The following is a 25,654-nucleotide window of genomic DNA, read 5'->3' as shown; positions in this document are numbered from 1 at the left end:
ACTCACTGAGCCTCCCTCAAGGTGCCTTGCTCACAGCCTCCGCCTGGGTCCAGCTCATTGTCATCTTTCCTGTCTCAGCTCCTCTGTGTCTCTGCTCCAGCTCTCAGAGCCTTCTTCTCTGTTTTTGTTAAGACAGAGGGATTTTCTTTTTTTAAGTCAATAAATGCTTTGCCAGATTCTGGGGATGTTTTAAGACATAATTACTGCCTTGAAAAAATACTTGGGAAAACTAAGTTGGAAGTCCTGTGTAGCATAATCATGAACAGAATTTGCAAATACGTAAATACTCAGGAAATAGCACATGCACAGAAAAGTATATTTATAGCAACCAGAGAAATATTTTAGGAAATGCTATCTAATGTAATACATCATCATTCAGTGATTATGACTGGCATTTATTTGAGAAAACATCAGCCCCAGGACTGGCTGGGGGATTTCTTTATGTCAGGTCAAAATCAACTGCTGGGAGGTGAAAATGGCATTTTGCTTTTTAAATTATTAATTAATTAATTAAAACATTTTTTTGGCACTGGGAACCCAAGGGTGCTTAACCACTGAGAAACATCCCCAGCAAATGGCATTTTTAAAAAAGGCTCTTGGATGTGTTTTATTATCTTTTCCTGATAGGATCTGGAGGTAAAGGCTGGTAACTCCCACATCAAACCCCAGTTCATGGGTGGTCCTGCATCAGGAAACCTCAGTCGGGAATGAAGACACAAGCCAGATCCATTCTCTTGGAAGAACTCAAGAAGATCCACAGGTGACTTATTCCAAACCAAAGCTAAGAAAGGTAATAGGAAAACACCCAGAGGAAAGTCAGGGTTTTCCACGGAAATTTCCATTGACCAATTTCAAGTTTTGAAGAAAGCCCATTTTGAGGGGGTGGGGTGTTGTGTGCTGTTGACTGACAATTCATGAATTTCCTCAGCTCTGAGCTACTAATTCTCATTTGAATCTGGCATTTTTCTGCCTCCCAACATAGGACCCAAACCAAGACTTAAACTTAGTGTACATTTCTTTCTTTCTTTCCTGCTGTGTTATGTTTTTGTCATGAATTCTCCATGTATATCACAATTCCCAGTGGAGGCAGACTGAAGCTTTGTTCTTTAAATGAAATGGCCCATAACTCTTTGTTAGTGTTCTTAAATACACACACACACACACACACAAAAAAAAAAAAAAACTCATTGAGATATAATTTATATGCCATGCACTTTATCCATTCCAAGTATACCATTCAATGATTTTACATATCTATAGGACTGTACCACCATCACCACAACCTAATTTTAAAATATTTTCATTACTCCAAACAGAAACCCTGTACCTGTGAGTTGTGATGGTTGCTTCCCATTTCTCCTTGCTCCCTCCCCCAACCTCTGACTATCTACTTTCTATCTCTACAATTTTTTCTATCCTGGGCGTTTTATATCCATGGGGTCCTTGTATGTCATTAGCATAATGCTTTCTAGGGTCATGCATCATAGCATGCGTCAGTATTTCATTTCTTTTTCTTGCTGAATAAATATTCCTGTATGAATAGATCACATTTTCGCTTTTTCTACTTATCAGTTGATGGGTGTTTGGGTTGTTCTAGTTTGGGGATATTGTGAATAATGCTACGAGTGTCTGCATATGGGTTTTGGTGTAGATGTATGTTTTCCATTTCTCCTGGGTTTATATACCGAGGGGGTGGAATTGCTAGGTCTACGGTAACTCTAACCTTTCCAGGAACTGCCAGATTGTTTTCCAAACCAGCCATATCATTTCACATCCCCAGCAGCTGCCTAGGAGAGCTCTGATTTCCTCCAGATCCTTACTGCACTTGTTATTGCCCAACTTTTTGATTCTGGCCATTGTAGTGGGTGAAAAGTGGTGGCATTCTTGCTTTCCTTACTAAATCCCATGCCATGGTCTTTGGGTAGGTGGCTGTAGGCAACCAGCAGAAAGGACTGCTTTTAAGGGGCTAGGCCACTCTTCCTCCTGCCTTATCCCCTGGGCCTGCTGCAGCTCATGGACTCTGGGGAAATGGAGACTGACAGCCAAAAGGTCCAGCATTTCCTCTCCCTTCTGCATCAGCTCCTCCCCCAGCTCATTCTGCTCCTGACACTCTCACGCCCACCATCTGGGGCAAAAGTCCAAATACTGTTGGAAGTTACCATTTGTCACTTTATAATCCCTGTTCCAAGTCTTTGGAAAAAGGATATTTAGAAATAGCTCTTGCCTGTTTAAGTGAGTGGGCGATGTGCAAAACCCAAACAGTCTTTTGAAATCCGGAGGCATTTCAGGACTGCTCACTAACACATTTAATCCCATATTTGGATCTGGAAAGTATCCCAGCTCTGACAAAGAGTCATCATTGCATCACCATGTCTCAACCTAAGAACCCCAAAGACCCATTTATATAAATGCTTGGGAACTCACTATGTTCATTTGAGGGGGTTGGGAGAATAATTTTTTAAAAAATGCTTGGCTGTATATATAAAAATATTTTGGGTCCCTGGGAAAGTACAAGAGAGACAGGAGCTGCCCTCTGGCTTAAGCACTCTGGAGCAGCCAAGAGCCAAGTTTAGAAATATTCCCCCATGCTCTACAAACCGTCATGCTAGTGATCCTTTGGCCACAAGAGTGATGTCATCTATCAGTTACCCTGTCAGAAAGTAAGCTCTCATATACACCCCAGACCCCCACAGAAATTAAATCAGTGCAAGCTCTGAATAAATAATTAAATGCCCTCAGCTCCCATAATTTCATCCTACTTGGTTTCCATGGAACTCAATGGCCAAGGATGATACTTAAGTGTATATTTTGCAACTTTTGTTTACACAATCACAGCCTTAAGTGGAAAAAAAGAGGGTTTTTGTTTTGCTTAGGGGTTAGAAATATTCAGAAGAGCAATGGTCTGGAATCTGTCAATAGTTGAGTTTTTTTTTTTTTTTTTTTGTACCAGGTATTATACTCAGGGGTGCTTACTCACTGAGCCACATCTCCAGCCTTTTTTTGGATTTTGTTTACAGACAGGGTCTCACGGAGTTGCTTATGGCCTCACTAATATGCTGAGTCTGGCTTTGACCTGGTGGTCTTCCTGCCTTAGCCTCCCGAGCCAGTGGGATTACAGGCATGTGACACCATGCCTGGCCTCAATAGTTGATTTGTAAAGTGAAAGTTCTAGTCCCACAAAAAAGGAGGGTCTGCTTGCTTGGGAGCCATCTCCACAGCCCAGAGCCTCTTTCTTTCCACAGGGGAAGATGGAGCTGAGTCAATGTGCATGGGAGAGTTGTCTGGGGGATAATTAACACCTTCCCTCCAAGAGGAGCTGAGAGAGATTAGTAGACTGGCGACTAGAAGCTGTGAGGAGGTTTGAGGACAGCTCAGAGAGGAGAAAGTTCAGGTCTCATGGTGTAGAAGAGGACAAGTGGAATTTATAAGCCTCTGCCTCCTCCTGGTGCTGGAGGTTGAACCTTATGCATGCCAGGCAAGTGCTCTACCAATGATCTACCTGCACAGCCCCTCTATATCTTCTAATTGGCAATCTTACTTTCCTTTTATCCTGATGGGAATGCAGAGACCATGGAATGAAAGAAAATGTGTATTTTCTTGTGGTGCTGGGGATGGAACCCAGGGCCTCCCATATGCTAGGCAAAGGCTTTAGCACTGAGAGGCATCTCCAGCTCTGAAGTGGGTCTTGTCTGGGAAAGCACAGGAAGTGCCTTTTCCTGCTGCTTTTGGGCGACCACACCTACACGTGCTCTGCCCTGGTGTGGCTTAAACACCCCAACCTGCAGAATGGCTGTTTCTCTCATTTCAGCTTCTGAAAAAGCAGGATCATGATGGTTAGTCTTGTATCTCCTTTCTCATTCAAAAGTGAAAATGTCACACACATGGCAAAGACAAGGTTGGAAGCTTGATGAGTGGGACTGGAAAGGCTCTCTAATGTAGTCGCTGTAGGTTGGATGCACCTTTGCTGAGCTAATGACTCTGGGAAGCCATTTTCTAGATTACATTTTTTCCCCCTCACTTTCTTAGAATGCTCTTCTCAAGGGGAAAAGGAAAGCAGGTGTAAAGGAAGACTGGCCATATGAAAAATCCAGCTGGGAAACTGTCTATGAGTGTGACATGGCCCCACCCCAGAGCTCTGTGTCACAGCGTCACTGAGTCCAGAGGCTGGGACTCCTCCAAGCTCTTAACTGTGCCTGGTGGGTAGAGGACTGCATTCCCACATGGCTGCACTGAAACCTCTTTTATTGTATTTTATCACATATTCTATAGAGTTAGCCCTCCATATTTGTGGACTACACAACTGTAGATTCAACCAACTACAGATAGAAAATGGATTTTTAAAAAATTGCATCCCAGCATGATGGTGCATGTCTGTCATGCCAGCCATATGGGAAGTTGGAGCAGGAGGATTGCAAATGAGGCCAGCCTTGGCAACTTAGCAAGACCCTCTGTCAAAATAAAACATAAAAGGGGCTGGGGATGTGGCTCGGTGGTAGAGTACTCTTGGGTTCAATCCCTATACCCACCTTTAAACACATCTGTACTAAACATGTACAGACACTTTTTCTTGACATTATTCCTATACAATAAAGTAAAACAGCTATTTATAGAACATTTGTGTTGTATTATATATTATAAGTAATCTAGAGATGATTTATAGTATACAGGAGGATATGCAAAGATTCTAAGAAAATATCACATCATTTCATATAAAGGACTTGAGCATCTAGGGATTTTGGTAGCTGCCTGGTGACCAAGGGATGACAGTACATGCTAGAGAAATCTGGAACCTTCTGTGAAGGGATTTATAGGTAATAGGTTAAGTTAAATATGTATATATTATTATTTTAACAAAATTCCCCTTTTGAAACAAGACTCAAAACATACATGATAGAAAAAGCCAAATAATACAACTCAAATGGACTTTTGTATTGTATATCCAGAGTAAGCCAAAAAATGAATCCTTTGCTGTGCATAAAATCAGTCCGGTTTTAGGATAAGCTTATTAATTTAGTGAGCTGCTTAGACTTCTGCTGAATAACTCAAGCTGTAATTTCTCATTAAGATCATTTACAGATAAATGTCTTTTAGAACCATTTAAATTAGCCCGACCATAGGTGGTGTCTACTTTGTATCCTTGGCTGACTGAGAATGGTAGATATGGGTTAGGATTTGATGACAGACACTGAAAAAATCAAGAGCTAACAATTATCTTGGGGTAGGAGATCTAGGCAAATTGGAAACCAGGAGGGTGGCATAGGCATCCAGAGCCATCCACAATTTAAAGGTTAAGATGAATCTTTGAGTTCAAGGAAATTATTAAAGTATCTGTGAATGATGAATCCAGAATTCAGGTCAACTGGGGGGCCAGAAAGCAGGTAAATCAAAAGCAAAACAGGCTGAAAATATACAGGAAGAGGCCACCCCCAGTGACAGAGACCTAAAGAGGAGCCAGGTAGGTCAGGCCCTCATCCATCTGCCTGAGCCAGGGGATTTTGACATCCTACTGTCGGGGCAGAGGACTAGCTGCCTATAGGGCACCAAGGACCTGAGATGTAAGTAGATGAAGAGGAAGTGAGTCCAGGTCACCTGCTCTGCTACCTGTATCGGTCATCAAAGAATTCCTTCTATTTGCATCCTATGTCCTGCCAATTTCCACTGGACCCTAGAAGTGAAATATTTACTTGATCCTTCATTCAGTGTGTCGCTCAACTTGCAAGAGGTCCTTTTCCTCATTTGGAATAAAGAAAACTTCATCCTTCCTAAGCTGAGGCAACTCTGAAATGGGGGAGCCAGGAGGGCCAGGTAAACACCCAATGGAAAGAAATGGAATGCCCTTTAATGATTTGAGAGAGAAAATGTAATTACACCCTCCAGGGGATGAAAATATCTGAAAATTTATAAGGGAAACTACTAGTTTAGACTTTATTTTTTGATGAGCTATAAAACAAAATAGAATGAATCCCCTCCCCCACTTTTTTGTGGCACTGGAGATTGAACCCAAGGGTGCTCTACCACAGAGCTACGTCCCCAGCCCTTTTTATCTATTTTGAGACAGGGTCTCACTAAATTGTTATTCTCCTGCCTCAGCCTCCCAGGTTGCTGGGATCACAGGCCAGCAGCACTGGCCTACCTGGTATGTTATTTTTAAGAAGTATTCAGGGTCTCTAATGTACAGCCGAGTTCCCACCCTCGTGGTGGTGTGGCTCCAGGGTCTTGGCCATGGCTCCCTCACATTAGCCTGCTTCAGAATTGTCTAGAAGGGATGCTAAAACACATCTCTGGGCCTAACGTGTGTTTGTGACTCAGTAGATCTACTAGAGGGTTCAAGGATTTGTATTAACAAGTTTCCAAGTGAGACAAGTATCCTGGCCTTGGGGCCACCTTGAGAGCCCTGGGTCTAGACCCATTATACTCTTTAGTTCTTGGACTTAAGATGATTGGAAGAAATAGAAGCCATCTGTGTCCTTAGCTGTATTGACTGTCCACAGCTTCATTTCTTGACACAGCTTCAAAAGACCACCCCCTACCTTTGAAGTATCACAGGGTGGATGCTCTAGCAGAGTAGGTAAGCTACCGCAGGAGTTAATAAATAATCCTTTGTCCATACTCAAAATGGAAAATCTAACTTGTCACCCAACTTTTTCCTGCCTCTTCCATAAGAAAATTAAATCGTTAAAATATTTTGTTAAAAGCAATAGAATTTTGAGCACTATGTCATAAGAGCCCATGTATTGCCTAGGTATTAGGAAGATGCATTTGTTCCTAAACAAAACTGTTCTCTTAATGATATGATACTTTGGTACATGAGATCCCCACTGTCAGGAATAAAGCCATGAAACAGAGACCCTGGATCATTCACTTCTTTGTCTCTGGGGACCAGAGTCCAAAACATTCAGAGGTTACACTCTGCATCCAACAAAGAGCATTTAGACTCTTGTTTTAGAAATGAGTGACTCATCCCTGGGTCATTTATTAGTCTCTCTCCTTCGTGACCACCAGGAAACTGCAGGCGACACACTCAGTTTGCATTATCTGGAGGCACAAAGGATACAAACGCTGCTGATCTGGGAACCTGACTTCCTGTTATTAAGGAGGACATCCTACAATTTAACTGAGCAAGATTTCTAACCTAAGTCGAAAACCTAATGATTTCAGAGTTTGCTTCCCACCTAAAATGAACTAGGTCCCAGCTGTAAGGGAGAAGAAGACAAAATGAAATCACTCCAAGGCAGGAGTGAGTGACGCGTTTGACGGACGTGGAGTGCCACGTCAAACATGCTTCCTTTTTTAAAAGAAGGAGCTCTAAATTGAACAGAAAGGAACACATTTGAGATAGTATAGAAAATAATAACAAAAAATCTGATTAGACAGTAGGCTATGGAGATGTCTCAGATCTACTTATTGTTATTTATACAAACAGAGAAGAAAGTGAAAATGACTTCCTTCATGTTCAAAGACCACAATATGCCTCTAATCTGTGCAGAGAACTTTAGAATTACATACAATCCATTTAACCATGAAAAGGTTACAGATTTTTTAAAGCCCTGGACTGTTCAGGTCGGCAGGACTTCCAAATTTGGAGAATGTGAACTTCTCATAACAGATTCTTTGACCTTGGTGGGGCATCAGGGAGAGAGAGCCCCTTGCAGAATGGGCTATACTTTTAATGTCTACAGTGTAGAAGACAGGAATGCATTTCCGGAAGGAATCCAGATGTGCTGTCTAGTGCTTTCTGTCTTATTACCCCCTGAGCCACAGGGATTTCATTTCTCACTGAGTGGGTTGGACAGTCACTACTGATCTTGCCTGAATGTCCCTGTAAACTAGTTATGGTAAAGATGACAGGAAGAGATTTAACAGGGCAATGTGCATCTGTCTGTCTCTGAATCAAATGAGAAAGGACAATCATCCATCCTCAGAGATCTCCCAAGGACTTGAGAACCTTGACCATGAAGCATCTTCCCTGGAACCTAGCACTAGACACCACTCCAGAGCCTGTCAGACATGTGGGTTGAATCTGCATTATTATTATTAATATTTTGTTGTGTACCAGGGATTGAACTCAGGGGCCCTCGACCACTGAGCCACATCCCTAGCCCTATTTTGTATTTTATCTAAAGACAGGGTCTCACTGAGTTGCTTAGTGCCTCACATTTGCTGAGGTTGGCTTTGAACTCTTAATCTTCCCAAACTGCTGGGATTACAGGCATGTGCCACCTGGATTCAGGGAGGGATTCTGAGCCAGAGTCCCTAATGGAATTGAACCATGGTCCCGAAACTGCTGTCTGAATGCTGCAGTTTTCTTAAATGTTCTCAGCTTTCCACTCTCCCTGGCGCTGTCCCAGGGCCGGCAGCAGCCAATCTTTCCCCCTAGAAGCTATTGTTATTCGAGCATCTGATAGTGGACGCTTGAGAACATGGACAGTAACATTTCAAAAGGAAAAAAAAAAATAGAAGAAGTGTAGAACGAAAAGGACAGACAGAGGCTTCCAGAATCCTGATGGGAACCAGAAAGTTGAAACACCTCTTTTCCAACCCTCTGGACTCTGGGTTTGGATTCTGCACAACAGTCATCCTCAGACATTGGTGCTAAAGGTGGGAGACGCAGGAAGACGCAGAATTAGAACATGCCTCTGTTGCCTCCTGCTAGGGATCCTTTCTTGGTGTATTCTCTGTGCCTCTTCCACTAAGGGATGTGCCAAGTTCTCAGGGACCTCAGCACACAATGGGGTGACATGGAGTATCCCTGTGTCCCTGTCAGAGACTACCATTTCAAATGAATTCACCGTTTCAAATGAACTGCCCTGTCCAGAGCATTGTGTTCCCATGTCTCAGCTTACCTGAAAGTGTTTTTGATGCACCCCCTGACAGTTAGTCCTGCCAAAAGAAGGGAAGTTGCATACTTTGTTCTATTTTTAACTCTCAATTGACTATATTTCCACTGTTCTGGTTTCCCTCATAGAAACTAACCCAAATGAAAGAGAAAGTTATAGGATTGTACACTGCTTGGCAAAATATAAGCACACAATGTAGTGGAAATACATGGAACCTAAGGGTTCAGTGGGAAATTAGGGATAATATTCAATATTTTTAAAAAGGAGAAAGTGAGTTAAAAGTCAATGTGAAAAGACATCATTTTTCACTTGCTCATAGAATGGGTGAGTTACTGAGGTTGAGCGCCAACATAAACTTTTGAGTTTCCTGGCAGCAAAAGTAAAACAGGTAAGCACATGGAATCACATCCGTTTGATCATCTCCTAAAAGGAACTAACACGGGGGATTGTTGAAAGGGAACCAAGTGTCGGAAGGAATGGTGGTCATCTGGAGAAAGCTTCAGAAGCATTTCTAATCTCAATAGATGCAGAAAAAGCATTCGACAAAGTACAGCATCCCTTTATGTTCAAAACTCTAGAAAAATTAGGGATAACAGGAACATACCTCAATATTGTAAAAGCTGTCTATGCTAAGCCTCAGGCTAGCATCATTCTGAATGGAGAAAAATTGAAGACATTCCCTCTAAAATCTGGAACAAGACAGGGATGCCCTCTCTCACCACTTCTATTCAACATAGTTCTCGAAACACTGGCCAGAGCAATTAGACAGACGAAAGAAATTAAAGGCATAAAAATAGGAAAAGAAGAACTTAAATTATCACTATTTGCAGATGATATGATTCTATACCTAGCAGACCCAAAAGGGTCTACAAAGAAACTATTAGAGCTAATAAATGAATTCAGCAAAGTGGCAGGATATAAAACCAACATGCATAAATCAAAGGCATTCCTGTATATCAGCAACAAATCCTCTGAAATGGAAATGAGGACAACCACTCCATTCACAATATCCTCAAAAAAAAAATAAAATACTTGGGAATCAACCTAACAAAAGAGATGAAAGACTTATACAATGAAAACTACAGAATCCTAAAGAGAGAAATAGAAGAAGATCTTAGAAGATGGAAAAATATACCCTGTTCACGGACAGGCAGAACTAACATCAACCAAATGGCAATATTACCAAAAGTTCTCTATAGGTTTAATGCAATGCCAATCAAAATCCAAAGGTATTTCTTGTAGAAATAGATAAAGCAATCATGAAATTCATATGGAAAAAATAAAAGACCCAGAATAGCAAAAACAACTCTAAGCAGGAAGTGTGAATCAGGCGGTATAGCGATACCAGACCTCAAACTATACTACAGAGCGATAGTAACAAAAACAGCATGGTACTGGTACCAAAACAGGCAGGTGGACCAATGACAGAATAGAGGACACAGAAACCAATCAACAAAATTACAACTATCTTATATTTGATAAAGGGGCTAAAAGCATGCAATGGAGGAAGGATAGCATCTTCAACAAATGGTGCTGGGAAAACTGGAGATCCATATGCAACAAAATGAAACTGAATCCCTTTCTCTCGCCATGCACAAAAGTTAACTCAAAATGGATCAAGGAGCTTGATATCAAATCAGAGACACGGCGTCTGATAGAAGAAAAAGTCGGCTACGATCTACATACTGTGGGGTCGGGCTCCAAATTCCTCAATAGGACACCCATAGCACAAGAGTTAATAACTAGAATCAACAAATGGGACTTACTCAAACTAAAAAGTTTTTTCTCAGCAAAAGAAACAATAAGAGAGGTAAATAGGGAGCCTACAACCTGGGAACAAATCTTTACTCCTCACACTTCAGATAGAGGCCTAATATCCAGAGTATACAAAGAACTCAAAAAATTAAACAATAAGAAAACAAATAACCCAATCAACAAATGGGCCAAGGACCTGAACAGACACTTCTCAGAGGAGGACATACAATCAATCAACAAGTACATGAAAAAATGCTCACCATCTCTAGCAGTCAGAGAAATGCAAATCAAAACCACCCTAAGATACCATCTCACTCCAGTAAGATTGGCAGCCATTATGAAGTCAAACAACAACAAGTGCTGGCGAGCATGTGGGGAAAAGGGTACACTTGTACATTGCTGGTGGGACTGCAAATTGGTGCAGCCAATTTGGAAAGCAGTATGGAGATTTCTTGGAAATCTGGGAATGGAACCACCATTTGACTCAGCTATTTCCCTTCTCAGTCTATTCCCTAAAGACCTAAAAAGAACATACTACAGGGACACTGCTACATCGATGTTCATAGCAACACAATTCACAATAGCAAGATTGTGGAACCAACCTAGATGCCCTTCAATAGACGAATGGATAAAAAAAAAATGTGGCATTTATACACAATGGAGTATTACTCTGCATTAAAAAATGGCATTAGAGCAGATTATGCTAAGTGAAGCTAGCCAATCCCTAAAAAACAAATGCCAAATGTCTTCTTTGATATAAGGAGAGTAACTAAGAACAGAGTAGGGAGGAAGAGCATGAGAAGAAGATTAACATTAAACAGGGATGAGAGGTGGGAGGGAAAGGGAGAGAGAAGGGAAATTGCAGGAAATGGAAGGAGACCCTCATGGTTATACAAAATTACATACAAGAGGAAGAGAGGGGAAAGGGAAAAAAAAACAAGGGGGAGAAATGAATTACAGTAGAGGGGGTAGAGAGAGAAGATGGGAGAGGAGGGGAGGGGAGGGGGGATAGCAGAGGATAGGAAAGGCAGCAGAATACAACAGACACTAGTATGGCAATATGTAAATCAGTGGATGTGTAACTGATGTGATTCTGCGATCTGTATACGGGGTAAAAATGGGAGTTCATAATCCACTTGAATCAATGTGTGAAATATGATATGTCAAGAACTATGTAATGTTTTGAACAATCAACAATAAAAATTTAAAAAAAAGATTTAAACATAAAGATTTAAATAAAAAATATTTAATTTAAAACCCCTAAAATTTGTGACCCAAATTTTATTAATTTATACCTATTATAAATAAAATGTCATTTATTGTAAAAAAAAAAAAAAAGAAGCATTTCTACAGGTGCTTCTGCACTGACTTTCTGAGCAAGATGGCACTTTACCTGCGCCACCCTCCCACACCTCAGACTGCCCAGACATTCCTGTAGCTAGGCCAGAAGTTCATGTGGCTCCTCCAGACTCTCTCCTATGTCTGCTTTGAATCAGCTGCTTCCCAGGCATCTCTGGTCTCCGTCTGTTTCATCCTCAGCTTCTCCAGTCACATCTATCACTATGAGACTCGTAACTCGCTAGCCTGCTATGAGCCCTGCTTGTAGTTTCCAGCAAACTCTAGTGGTTACCTTGGTTTACATTCTGTCAGGGCTGCCCATCCACCTCCGTGTCCTGCCTGAGTCCCCAGGCACTTAATTGACTCCAGTTCAGGGCTGGAATGAATTGCTCCATGTTGTGATTTGAGTCTAGACTGTCCCCCCAAAGCTCATGTGCTGAATTCATGATCCCCTATGCTGCAATGTGCAGAAGTGGGCTCTTAGGAAGTGATTGGATCATGAGGGCTCTAACGGCTCCAGTGGATTGACTGACCCACTGACAGAGCAACAGCTGAATGGACTACTGGGAACGTGTAAACCGAAGGAGGTCGGACCTGGCTGAAGGGAGAGGATCTTTGGGGGTGTGCCCTTGGGGACTGTATCTCGTCCCTGGCCCCTTCCTCCATCTGACTCTGCTTCCAGGGACATCAAGAAATGAGCGTCTCTTCTCCACCATTCCTGCTCCGCCATGATGTTCCGCCTCACCACCGAACAATCAATACATCGCGATGGAGCCAGTGGACCATGGACTGAGACCATGAACCCAAATAAACCTTGCTTCCTTTAAGTTGATTTTCTCAGGTATTTCATTGCAGTGATAAAAAGCTGATTAACACTCTTCCCATCTTAAAAAAAAAAAAAAGTACACTAAGCAGCAGCCCTCAAAAAAAAAAAAAAAGAATTAAATCTTAACTTCATAAAATAATTTCACTGGGGATTGAGAAAATACAGCCCAGGTATATTGATATTTACTGTTGAATTTACTAAGGCTGTAGTGTCGAGGCATTAAGTAATGAATGGCCAACTTTGTCATTGATCTGCTTCTCCTGGGTGTCAGATGTCCTCAGGAAGCTTTTGGTCAAGGGTTAGAAGGTAGTCATTTCACAGTTGCCTCATCCAGCAGAAAGCACACCAGTGAGGACATTGTGAGATTAAAATTAAAGAGATAAATCACTGCTGTGGATGTGACAAGTGCTGTGGATATTTAAAAGGGCCATTTGAGAGGTCTGACTTGCAGTCTCACCCAGCTGGAGCATCATTTCACTTTGACATCACAGTGAGATGAAGCGTTCCTGTGGGTTCAGCCCATGTGTTAATCAGAAAAAGAAGCTATGAATATTTTCATGTTCTTGCTCAAGGACTTGGCTAAAACCCTAGAATTCTACTCCATCTAGCATGAAAGAAATGATTCAGAATGAGAAGGTTTTAGTTGAGCTGTTACCAGTCAAACACCTTGATCAAAAAGAACACCAGTTGGGCTCTTGTGGTGTCAAGTAGGACCACACACTGGTGGTCTGCAAATTTGAGCAGCAAAATACACCTCTAGGTGGTGGTGTGATTGCTTCATTGGATCTAATTGATATGGTCCATGGTCACACTGGGGAAGACATGCCCCAAACAAAAGGATGTGGCTGATGAGAAGAAGCCCTATATGGCAATAATTAGACAGAGGTTCAGCTGCCTCTTAAGTTCTAGTCCTGTTGCTAGGGAAGAAAGCCTTGGATACACTCTCCCCATAGCTGGAGGACATGTATTCAATTTATTCAAATGTATTTTAAATTTTGCATTTGACCTGTCAAAACAGTTTTTAAAAAATAATCATGTTCTGATTCAGCATAGGATTATGATGCTAGCAGGAGGGCCTGAAGATCTATTCCAAGATTAGGTTTTTGGTATAAAGGTGTCTTTTTTTTTTTTGTGAAATCCAAAACTGGGGGAGAGAGAATGCATATATATTTGGGGAAACAGTGTAATTTTCTTGTGGAAGTTAAAAACCAGCATCTTATAGGCCAAATGTGACCTGCAAACATGCTTTGCTTAGCATGTAATGTTTTTCTTTAAAGTGGGACTCATTGCCAAAATATAAAAATTCAGGTATTTTATCTTTTCCACACACACATATACATTTTTCCTAAATATAAAGATTTTTCTTTTGCAAATTTACAAGATCAGAATGTCAGCCCCAGAGCCCTGTGGAAAGCTGAATTCGAGTCCTGGCCTCATTTGCTAAGGGTCCTGTTTGTAAGGCATTTCTTTATTTATTGTTCTACATTTATTTTCCCTGCCTGTCTGCAGTAGGCATTTGAGTTTATAATGCCTGTATAGGGTCCTATATTATGGAATGATGAGGGCAAATAGAGGCACAGCCCCAAGAGCTAAGATGAAGGATTAGGCCCTAATGGCATCATAGAGCTGGAAATAAACTCTTAAAAATGGCCCATTTCTGATCAGTGGGTCTCAAAGGATAGAGCTTTTCTTGTTTTGCACAGGCCCTATTCTAAGACACATTATCTTGGTTTCTCTCATGCCACCTTAAGGCCATATGACAGAAGGGAAAAGGAGGTCACAGAATCCCAAAGATATTTTTGTTTAATTCCGGGCATGTTTGATCCAGTACTATTACAGGATGAAACACATGTGCAGGGATTCTGCTAGAAATAAAGGGCAGTGAAGATGATCTGCAAATGGACCCTGGGTCTGAGAACCAACGCCACAGGGTCTGGGTGCTTCCCCGAGAGGTCATGTCAAACTGGATGACATGTGGCCTGGGGAGCCTGGCTCCTGCTGGTGGGGCATCAGACCTGTGGAGCCCGACTACCTAGTGGGCTGATGTGAACACATCACTATGTGATGCTGATTTCAAATCCACAAATGCCCTTGTGTGTTTCCAGAGGATTCTTTTTGAAAGCAGCTTCACTCTTCATTTTCTAGATGTTGATGGACCTTTATTTTATTCATTTAGTCATATGCGGTGCTGAGAATCGAACCCAGTGCCTCACACATGCCAGGCAAGTGCTCTACCACTGATCCACAACTCAAGGTTGGCATATTAATGAGAGTGATTCCAGAAGTTACCACCTGCGGCGCTCTCTGCAGGGATGGACCTAGCCATGGTCCAAAGTAAGACTTTTCCACATCTGCAAAAGAGGAGCACTCTGGGAGCCCTAGGACCTGTTCATCCACACTCAGACCCGTAGACTCCACGTGGGTACAAAGTGCACTAATTCACAAACATCCGCACTGAAGGAGGGAGTCACACCATGTGTCCAATTTTAAACTTCTCTTTCACAGATTTGAATTTGATGTGCCTCAGGCACCCTCTTACCTAAGAGGAAAATGAAAAGGGGTAAGGAAGGAAAACTATGCAAATTATTACCTAGGGGACGCCAAGGATAAAGGCTCCATGGGGATGTCTACACAGGGGACGATGTTGGCTGATGTTCTTTCAATCCAATTGGCAGAGTCATTTTTTTTTTTTTTTTCTGTAAGAACTCTAGGAAGAACCAGTAAAAACAGACCCTCATATCAAAAACCTGATTTCTTCCAGTTCAGTTCAAATGTGTTTTCTTTTACAGAATAGTTCTAAATCCTCAAACGCAGGGTTCAAATTAGGACTTGCTCATTTTGGACATTTGATGGCTGACTTGACCCTAAATTATACTTTCTAAATATATTCTGGGACTCAGCTGGATTATGAAGCCCTGACACATTATTACATCAAGACATTGAATTTTTTTTTAGAGGCAAAAAAAAAAAAAAAAAAAACCCACACAAAAAAGGAAAAAACAACCTCCCCCCCAAAACAAAACAAAACAAAACTAACTAAAACAGGTTTTCCTTTGGCTAGATCTTAGGAATGCTAAGCTCCAGGGTGGGTTGCTGGCTTTTGACATAGGTGACCAACATGAAAGAATGAAATCCGTCTTCCAGCCTCTTTCTTGACAGGGAAGACAGCTAAGGGAAGCTGCCTATGCACTTTTCTGAGATGGTGGTCTAAGGTGTGTGTTGGGGGGTATTATTTAAAATTAGAGCCCTGGTTTCCACGGTGCTGAGGGAGGAAGATTCACTGCTGCCTTTGTTGTCACAGTCTTTCCCCACCTGTCCTGTCATGGTCCCCCACTGCACGGTACAGAACTGACTTCAGGATAGTGAGACTTGTCCTGAGAGTGTGTCACTCCTTCTGTGAGCGTTATTTCCCCTTTCTGTTCTGCGCTCTTTTCTGTACCCCACTGGTTCCTATTTCCAGAAAACCATCTGTTAAGGTACAGCTTCTCAAACTTTGGTCTACCTTATGTGCTCCTGAGAATGAGACTCAGTACATCTGGGGTGGAAGCCCTGATCCACATGTTTAGAAACACCCAGGTGATGCTGATGCACGCCAGCTGTGCAGGTTTTTTTTTTTTTTTTTTGTTGTTGTTGTTGTTGTTTTGTGATCCTTGTAATCAGGTGACTTCTTAGTCCTTGTCTTACTTGACTGTCAGCATCATTCCAAGATCCATCATTCCACCATCCTTTTCTGGAACTTTCTTTTCAATCCCTGCCCCCCTTCCCCACTGGCCACTCCTGGTTAGTCTTGTTTGCTGGCTCCTCCTCATAGGACTGGCCTCTATGCTTTAGAGGGCACCAGGGTCCAAGTCCTCTGACATTGTCCTTGTGTCCATCCACACATAACCCCCAGGCCCTAATCACCTAGTCCTGTGGCTGTGAACCATCCTCCAGGGATGCACTGGTATCTGTTTATCCATTGGCTCTTGAGGGGGAAAAGAGCCCTAATTTGTACTTGGTGAATTTCTGTGATGTATCTTCTACCTCCACAGCAAATTTCAGGTCCCATGTGTCATCAGTGTGGTAGAGCTGGGAAGAAATGCACATCATCCTTACGACCAGCTCTGGCCACCCTGATAATGTTCATACTGTCTCCAGGCCAGATCTTGCACATAATGGCAGAACTTGTGTTTTTAACATCCTAGTAAATATCTCCATTCGAATTTTTACTCATCACCTCAAGTTTAATGCATCTGAAAAAGAACTCTAAGGCTCCCCCACCCAGTCATCACCCCAGATGGCTCTTCTCACAGCCGCTCTCCTCCTGGTAGGTGTCAGCTTTGCTCTGTAGCGGCTCCAGTCCACTCCTGACTCCTGTCTCCCGTCTTTCCACACCCCATCCATCAGCAAATCCTGTCTGCTCTCCCTTCTAGACAAATCCAGAATCCATTCACCTCTCACCACCTCCAGGTATCCTCTAGTCTAAACCATCATCGTTGCTCACTGAGATCACTGCACTAATGACCTAATGGGTCACATTGCTTACCCTTGTTTCTTTGTCAATAAAATGGTCAAGTGTCAGCTACAGACACCCTTCATCCCCAAACCCTCACTGATCTTTTCATATCTCTCTCACAGTAAAGCCCAACGTTTATTATCATGGCTCACATAACACTGTGTCAGTTGGGCTGCAAATGCCTCTCTGCCCCTTCTTCTCATCAGCAGCCCCCACCCCTTCCTTCTCCTCCAGCTCCACTCCCCCTGGCCAGCCCTCCAGTTCACCAAGGGCAGCACCCTGGCCTCACTGGCTTCCCCTGCCTGGGAGGTTCTTTTCTGCTGTGACTGCATGGCTTCCTCCCTCCATGTCTCTTCCTGAAAATCATCTCAACAGAGAACCAACTCCGACAGAAAGGTGCTCCCTCTCCACTCACTCCTTGCTAGGCCTTACTTTCTATTAGAGACCTTATACCCACCTAACTCATCCCACCATTCATGAAAGCAGAGACTTTGTTACATAGCTCGTGGGCCCAGAACACTGTCTGGCATGTAGTAGATATTAAGTAAGATAATATGTAGTAGATATTAAATAATAATAACATATTGTTTTATGTTTATAAATAAGACAGTGTTGGGTCCTAGCTATTATATTCCTATAGCTATCTGTATTCCGAGGCTGTTATTATTTGGCTGGATTAGGACAACATTTCTGGGGTCAATAAACTTCTAAGACTTTCTGGCTTCCCTCATTAAGCTCCAATACAAACATTGGAGGGACCATTTGGAAGCAATCTGCCCATGTGGACATGTAACCTTGGCATTGTTGAGAAAAGTCAGAAAATGATTAGAGGCTTATTTACAATCTATCTCAAAATATCCCATACCCAGGTTCTGATTGAGAAAGAAAAAGAGTATCCATGCATTCAAAGGTATTAATTGTGTAGTCAGGTTTGAAGAGGCCTTACATATATAACCAAAGTCTCTACTACAAAGAACTACCATTCTAAAGTAAGTCACTTTGTTAGGATTGATGATGAAATGAATACTTACATGCTTAGGAAGAGTAGGCGCATTGCAATCCTATTTCTTGGAGGACACTTTTGTTTTATGAAAGCATTGACTTTATGATCAGGAAGGCATTCTTTTTATTCACCTATTCAGTATTCATTCAGTGAATATTCATTTTTCCTATCTATATGCCAGGCACTGCCCAGGACTCTGGGGCCTTGGGGAAAAACTGGTCAGTCCTTTGAAGCAGTTAGTTATTGAGTAAACAGTAAGAGAATAAATAAATAAATAAATAAAGAAAGAAAGAAAGAAAGAACAAATAAGTAAATAATAATCAATCCACAGATGTGGTTCTTTCACTCCCAGATCAAAGAGCAAACATCCATGTCATATTATTCCATATTGTTTTAGTATACAAGATAATATTCTTCTCAAAGGTTTATTAATGAATCCATACAAAATAAAGTGGATTTTCTTTATCCATTTGGTCAAAGAAACTTTTTTTAAAAAAAATATTTTTCAGTTGTAGACAGAATATCTTTATTTTATTTATTTATTTTTATGTGGTGCCTCCCACGTGCCAGGCAAGTGCTCCACCACTGAGCCACAACCTCAGCCCTCTGGTCAAAGAAACTTTTCTATTACATAGGTGGAGAGTATTCCTTTTGTTAGAGTGATTTATAAGAGATCTGTTTTTAAAACACTTATAAGAAGTTCCCTAAGAACACATAATTGATTTTTTGAACACGTCTGCAAATACGGAGGATTGAAATACACCAGAAGGGTCTGATTCCAGGCTTCACTGGAGAAAAGCAGCCTGCAGGAGTGGCTGGACTGGGAAAGAAGTCCTGTGTCTTAGGCTCTATGACTTCAGAAGGCTGCATACACCTATCCTGAGAGTGGCCTCGGAGTGCAGGGCACCACATGGAATGTCCCAGGAACATAAACCCAGCTCCCAGGGAGCTTAAATATTTGTTTTCTAGTATTAGAATGACACTGTAGACCAAAAAAAAAAAAAAAAAATCCAACACAATCCCCCCATTTCTCCCTCTTTCAGGTGAAGACATTAGAAAACACAAGAAGTAGCTAATTTCCTTAAGCCAGCAGCTTGCCTGGACAATTTTATCTCGGCAGTCACATTACCTTGGGGGCAGTTGTTCTCAATGCTGCCTGCTCAGGAGGATCATGAGGAGATTTCAATACCTATGGAGCCTGTTCCCAGAGATTTTATATACGACTGGTCTGGGGCGCAGGCTGAGCAATGGGAGTTTTCAAAGCTTCTCAAATCTTTCTACCAAAGCAAAGCCAAGGTGGAAAAGGGACACTCTAGTAAGACATGGCATTTAACTTAGGACATTATGGGAGTCATGAGACAGAGAAAAGACAAAGACAAGTAGTCTGCCGAGGGAACCACTGTCCATTTCCTGCTCAGCTCAACACCCATCTCTTGGAGCAGGATGCTGACGCTCCTGGGAATCCTGACCATCTGAACAAAGATTCTCAATCCTGCTTCCTATACCAGTTGGAGGAATGAAAACTCCTGAATGGAATCGGTAAGGATTGCTTGTCATTCCCAACCCCGAGCCAACAAGCAATCTCCTTCTGCCCAAGAGGAGGAGTCATGCGTTTAACGTGACAATATGCTGCTGTAAGAAATAAAATTAATTTTGGTTGACCAAGTAAGTTTAGGTCACTTAAAATTGCTTGCGAATAACCAACATGGGGAAAGTGACCTTCAGTGCATTCTGTGAACCAGAGAATTAGAGCCCCTAAGAGTCCATGTTCTTGTTCTCTAGAGAGGCATATATTTATAGAAGGAACAAAACTGTATGCAGGATGGGGGGGGGGGGGTGGATAATAATATGTGTGAATGCACTGATCTGTCTGAACAGTTCTTGGCTGTCTGCTTTCAATGGTAATAAATATCCACTAAAAGCCGTCTGCTGTATGTGTTTTTGGTAACGTCTCACACTTCCCTGCATGAATACATTCAGAATGTAAGCACCACACACACTCCCGACTATAGAGACGCTCTTGTATTCTGAATTCTTAAGTTATGCAGCTTAGCAGCTGTGATAATGTAATGGTTTGCAAAATAATAGACTGGCAATACATCAACCTGGAATAACACACCCATTAATGAATGATGTGGGTGCAGAGAGGTTTAATTTATGCTGTGTTAAAAATACTGCTCCAGAAATATCACGCCATTTCAGTCTTTCCAAGACAAAAAAAAAAAAAAAAAAAAAAGAGAGAGAGAGACCCTTTTCACCTAAAATATTTGAATAATTATGGTAAAAGAGAACGCTTTCTTGTTTCATTTTTTTTTCCTCAATAAAACTGTCAAATTTACGCTACTTTGTAAAGAGACATATAATTTGAGTCTGGTTGGTTGGTCACACTTTGTTCCACTTAGAGATGTATGCTCTGCTCTTAGAGTTCAGAATAAATAAAACCGGGGCATTCTTCTTCTCAGTTTGTGTTAACATGGAAGAGTGAATACACTGTCCACCGGAGTCGCTAGGGCTTGTGGTCAGCTAGCTTGGAAATCGAGGCTGCTCCTGTTTAAGCCTTAATTCTGATCCTCTTCCCAAGTTCTCTCACTGAGGGAAGTTCATGATACAAGAACTTCCAGATCTCGTTCCTTCTCCTATTTGCTGCACTCATGTTACGAACCAGGGGCCAAGAGCTACTCCTAGTCCTCGAGAGCCTCATCCTCATGTGGAGTGTTAACAGAGTGGAAACTTCCAGTCACAATGCAGCCGTCTATTGTGAGAGAAGCTCAGGAAGAGCACTTGTTCAGACTTGGGGAGGGAAGGGGTACCTGGAGAGCCTTCCCGCTGGATATTACCTTTATTATAAAGGTTGCAAATCATAAATTAAGGGGGGTGGCGGGGAGATACTGCAAAGGTTGAGCAGAAGAAAGCATGTGCAAAGGCCCCAAGGCAACAGAGAGCATGGTAGTTTGGAAGCATGCTCAGGTGATGAGTACAGCACACCCAGGGTAAAGCTTGGGAAGAGGTGAGCTGGGGCAGTTCTCAGGGTCCGGATTACTCAGGGCCTTGTGGTTTCATTCAGGCATTCATCCTTATCCTGGGGCTGAAGTGACTGTAGCACAGAGGGTGGACAAAGGGTACAAGTTGGCCACTGTGAGAATGTAACGGGCAGCTGAAAGATGATGGCCATCTGACTATGGGAATGGGGAGGAGCAGCAAGAGTGAGAGATGGCTAGAAACGACAGCATGTGGTGATAGTTCAGGAGACAGTGGAAGCGGGGACAGAAGATGCCTGGGTTCTAGTTTGGGTACAGTCAAGGGCCTCATAATGATGTTTCTGTCAACAACAGACCATGTATACCAAGTCTTGTAAGATGGCAGTGGAGATGCTAGCCATGCAGCCATCACAATGCTACAGTGTAATGTGTCGCTCATGGGTCTGCTCCATGCTGGTGCACACAAACCTACCGCATTGCCGGTCGAACAACAGTATAGCACGTGCAGTTACATACAGTACCTCATCCTTGATAGTGGTCTTAAATGACTGTTCCCGGTTTGTGTATTCACTATACTTTTTATTGTCATTTTAGAGTATATTCTTACTTGCTAAAAAATAGCAAATTGTGAAAGAGTATGTCATGTTACACTAGCAGCAGCCTGGCATCTCACATTAACTGCTTCTCTTGGTTGCTTAATTTTTTCTTGTGGTTGATTTAATCTGGCACTATTTTGTTCAACGCGGTTCCAGGAGCAATAGTCTGTGCTGTATATATGGTGCATAGGAGGCCTAGATGTGTATAGGCTATCCTATTTAGGTCTATGTAAGTACACTGTGTGATGGTCACATGACAATGTATTTACCCACTGTGTTTCTCAGAATGGATCCTGGTTGCTGAGTGATGCATGATTACACGTGGGCAGCTGGTGTTGGAGGAGGGGCAGGATGGGGTGAGGAGGAGATGATGAAATCCATTTTGGACATGTTGCAATTAGAGGTGTAGAGATTATCAAGAGAGTGGAGATGCCCCATCCACCCTAGGATCTAGGTGGATCTGGGTGTCAGGATAAATCAATGGGGAGATGAATGTCCTTAATAAATGCAGGAAATCGTGTGCCCATTTCAAGAGCTCTTACAGCTGGGAAACCAGTGGGTGAAAACAGAAATGTTGCTGGTTCTCAGTACTTGCACAAACAGTTCAGAGCCTACATAGGGCAGCATCTCAAGGTGTGGAGAAATACACATTTCTCAGCTTCCTGAGCACAAACTGGAGCAGAGGATACCGACAGCAGCCCAGCAGATTCTACCTTGATTTAAAATCACAAACTAAAACCTCAAGAGGTGCGTAAGATTTGCTCACTAGTTCTTACGAGTTGGTAATCTACGCAGATAATCTGCAACGCACAAACTCCCAGGAAAAAAAAAGTGCACATTTTTTTCTTTCCTTAGCTCATTTACATCACCTACTCTTACATTTTTTAGAAATTTCCATGAAGTTCATTTTGTCTTGACCTCTGGAATAAAGACACCTGCTTTGGAAGGAAGAAGCCAAAAGGAGTCCCTGGCTCCAGTAGGTGTCGGCATGGTTACGCAATGAGCACCTTTTATGAACTTGGGTGTCCAAGGGAAGTTGTCATCACAGAGTTCTCCTTGTCTGGCTGTATCAGGGCCTCTGCAGGTGACAGTGAGGTGTGACTAAGTGCCAAAATCCTCAGTTATTAAAAACACACCTCTCATGGGGGTAGGAAAGACAGTGGAATGAGATGGACATTATTACCCTGAGTACAGGTATGAAGACCCGAATGGTGTGAATATACTTTGTGTACAACCAGAGACATGAAAAATTGTTCTCTCTATGTGTAATATGAACTGTAATGCATTCTGATGTCATATATAACAAATTAGAATAAAAAATTAAAATAAAAGAAATACCAAGATCTCACGGATTCCTTAGCAAATTATGCAGCATTTCCTAACCTTCAGATACTCTTTTGCAACTGTGATAATTGTCGCTATCTATGTACTAACTACATAAGTATTTAAATTTTTAATTTATTCACAATTGTATAATAAGCATATCAATTTCAAAGGAAACATTGTAGCACTACAATCAGTGAAAACCCACATCATTTATATTAGAACTAGAAAATAAATACATATTTTTAAAGTAAAAAAAAAAAAAAACAAAAACACCACACCTCTCCTGCACAAAGATGGGCACCTTAAAAACATGCTTGTCATTACTGGTTGCATTTTGATTCCTAGTATTGTGTTAGGTCCTTCACATGTTACTGCTAATCCTTAACAACCACCCTTGTGGGGTAACAGGCAGAACAGGCAGATGAACAAACCAAAGCGGAGAAAGTCCGACACTTGGTCAAGGTCGCGTAACTAGTATACGGAGAGGCTGCTGGTTCTTGGGACAGTGTGGCTCCAAACTCTGCCAGCACCTTTGCTGTTTTCTGTTGCTCCTGGATTGTCTGGGTTACTTTATTCTAACCTATACAACATTGACTTAAAATTGTTTCATTTCAACCTTGCATGCCTAGTCTTTCCTATCAGACCAAATTCAGTATGTTCTACTTCTCCTTTTTTTCTCCACCCTATCCAGCTAGCACAGGGATGAGCTCATGGAAGTCTGCGAAAAAACTTTGAACAAGAATTAAGTCTTACAGCAAGTAAGTTTCTGGAATCAGAATTTGAGGCGTCTTACGTGGCACTGTTAAAAAATGGCAATTTCTTTCTTTGAACTGAACTTCTGGGCAGTTGGAAAACAGGCAGCAATTGTTGAGTCTTGGACGCCCTTAGGTGTCAGTGGCACATGGATTCCACCGTTCTTCTGGTACTAGGTTCTCTGACTTTGGTATGTCTTCTACAGGCCCTTTAATAAGGCAAGAAGTTGGTGATAACCCTTATCTCACAGCCAGGCCGCCTGTCACACAGACTCCAGAGAACAAAGGTAAGTACACCTGGCCGTCTGGCATGGATGGGCAATGCCAGGTCCTTGGATTCAGGTTCTGCCCTATTGTTGACTGAATGTCCCTGGAGAGGATGAACGTTCTCCATGACTTGGTTTTCTCCTTCATACAGGACGAAGGGAAGAGCCCTTGCTCTCTGGATCATTAGCCATTCATGATGGTTAAAGTGAGGTACATGATGTGAAGTCCCCCAGAGCACAGGCATTCTGGAAATACCAGGCCTTCATATCCAGAGGCATCATGAGACAACAGGAACCAACTCGAACATCTGTCACGCAAGGCTGCTGATATAACCGAGAAAGCTGCTGCTGGTTTTAACTCAGGGAGTCCCTGGGAGAGAGTAGGGTCCTTAGGGTCTGTCCTGACAGCAGAGGCCATTTCTCACCCTCCTTGCCCCTCCTTTATATAAATATATGACTCTGATTGTGGAAAGTGTCACAGAATCACCCATGTATAAGATGTCCAATTGAACTTGACAGGCCACCATGTATTCTAATCAGAGTCACCTGTGTCGTGGTGCTGGTGGGGTGAGGTGGCAGGCCTCGGGGGATGTCCAAGGCTCTATGGATGCCCTGAGGGGCCCAGAGCTCTCAGACCTGACTTCTAAGACCTGAGTAACTATGGCCTGTGCTCAAGGGCAGGAAACAGGTCTGTGTGTTTTGAATGCAATGCTGTGTGTCACACACGACCAGTGACAGACTGTGACACCACTCCTGTGTTGTCGGTGACTTAATCGGTAAACAATGCCATGAGAATCTCCATTCCCATTGAGTATTGGTGAACAAACATATTAATCATATATATTTAGTTACCATATAGGCCAAAGCATTCTCATCAGAACCTAAAATCACACCCAGTAAATAATTTGTAAACGTTGCTAATCACCTGTGTTCCTATGCTTCAAAGCTATAAAAAGGGGCACACAGTAAGCATTTAATACACAGTCATCGATGATCCTGATATTGAGCACAGAAATATATGTCAAAATCTCAAGATAAATACCTACACATAACCAGAATAGGAAAATTTTTTTGTTTTTGTTTTAATTCAAATGGCAGAAAAAAAAATGTGACCCATTAGAGTTTGGAAATCAACCTTGCCTTGCCTGCGTATTACATACAGCTCCTCATATGCTTACATCATTAATCAGGTTTCCTTAAAATTGAAAAAAAATCCCTGAGAAGGAAGTGTACCAGCCAGAAAAAGTCACTTAAAGTCTGTCCCCTTAATGAGCCGCAGCAGTTCCTTACCTCCCTCACTTTTTTGCTGTTTGCTTTATTATTACCTTTTGCAGCACCTTAGCTTAAGATGTCTGTGTAGACACCAGCAGTTGCCTGCATTCACACAGGTGCTTTCGGGGCTTCTGAGGCGCAGGGACCCACCATTCTCTCTGTGAGTGCAGCACTGTCCCCGCACGGCCAGCTCTGCATCAACAGCATCCC

General features: G+C 42.2%; 1 protein-coding gene across 2 annotated transcripts in view; it reads right to left on the bottom strand.

The window, feature by feature from the left end:
- Window positions 1–25,654, bottom strand: part of Frmd4a (FERM domain containing 4A) — a 287,644-nt gene that overhangs the window by 261,205 nt on the left and 785 nt on the right. The gene's annotated exons all lie outside the window — the stretch shown is intronic.

This window comes from Callospermophilus lateralis, chromosome 13 (assembly GCF_048772815.1).
Source record: "Callospermophilus lateralis isolate mCalLat2 chromosome 13, mCalLat2.hap1, whole genome shotgun sequence".
Classification (NCBI taxonomy): domain Eukaryota; kingdom Metazoa; phylum Chordata; class Mammalia; order Rodentia; family Sciuridae; genus Callospermophilus; species Callospermophilus lateralis.
This window is presented reverse-complemented; position numbering and strand designations above follow the sequence as displayed.